This window comes from Bombina bombina, chromosome 2 (genome assembly GCF_027579735.1).
Source record: "Bombina bombina isolate aBomBom1 chromosome 2, aBomBom1.pri, whole genome shotgun sequence".
In the NCBI taxonomy this organism is placed as follows: domain Eukaryota; kingdom Metazoa; phylum Chordata; class Amphibia; order Anura; family Bombinatoridae; genus Bombina; species Bombina bombina.
Genome location: NC_069500.1, coordinates 781,868,378 through 781,869,477, shown reverse-complemented (window position 1 = coordinate 781,869,477; position 1,100 = coordinate 781,868,378). Strand labels below are relative to the sequence as shown.

Below are 1,100 nucleotides of genomic sequence, written 5' to 3'. Positions count from 1 at the left end.
CTGCACTTGTCGCCTGCGTGATAGACTGAGGGTTAGCTTAGATTTCTAACAAGCATCTAGCTATAGCTTCTTGCACTTTAAAATGTGTTTGCAAGATGATCTCATCTGAGAGCTTATCAGTTATGCATGCTCAGACAATGGAGCGGAGAAAGCAGGCCAATGTAGCATAGTGGGTGGCTTTGCAACGTTGTTGGTTCGTATCCAGCTGCTGGCACTGGATGTCCCTTAAATCTCTTGGTCTTGCCTCAGAGGATGGTCTTAGTCCTCCTGATAAGAGACCCTCTGTCTCTGTGACTCTCTCCAACTCATCGGTCCAAAGACGCATGCTGCTTGAGACCATTCTGGGAGGTTGTGTCTGCAGTTTCCGACATACTTACCTTAGCCATGATCAATAGGTGGCTCTTTCAGGGCGAGGCTGGTTCATTACACTCCGAGCACACTGACCTCTGTGATTTTCCCACATGTGGGAAACTTGACCGTACAATTTATGGGAGTGAGGGACTGCGTGCGCGCTTTCCCCTGACGATGGGGAACAGTTGTCTTCCTTTAGAGATCAAGGTATCCGGACTCAGAAGGAGTCTGTTCTCATTATAAATATTTTAGTGTGAGAGCACTCTTCTATGCTTGATAGCCCATCAGAGTTTAGTCCAATTTATCAGATGTCAATTGGGCTGCATCTCTTCAGGTGGTTTATATCAACAGTCCCTGTTATGTCTATGATTACAGTCCCAGAGACTGAAACCGGTCAAACGTTTTGAATGGCCTAGGATTTTACCTTCCGACTCCTGCTGTTTTAAAGATTTGCTCAATAAAGTGTTTACTTTTTATCTTTATCTACCGTGAGACTCTACTGGATTCTTTTTTCATCATTACTAAAAGCAGATTTCAGGGATCCACTCTGCTACTTTTGAGCCTCTGATCCAGTTCAGATCTGGGTGTCCCCTTCCAGATTTTATTTATCTCAATGTGTTTGGCTTCATCAGAGGTTTCCTTGGGTAGGAAAGTTCTTCAAGCGGTTGTGCCTTCTGTTTAGGTCCGCCTGTCTTGTTTCTCCCTCCCTTCCATTCTGTGTCCTCTAGCTTGGGTATTGGTTCCCACTA

The 1,100-nt window shown here is 45.2% G+C and overlaps 1 pseudogene; it reads left to right on the top strand.

The window, feature by feature from the left end:
• The first annotated feature begins 369 nt into the window (after nucleotides 1–369).
• Nucleotides 370–522, top strand: LOC128650569 (uncharacterized; annotated as a pseudogene).
• The last annotated feature ends 578 nt before the right edge of the window (nucleotides 523–1,100 follow it).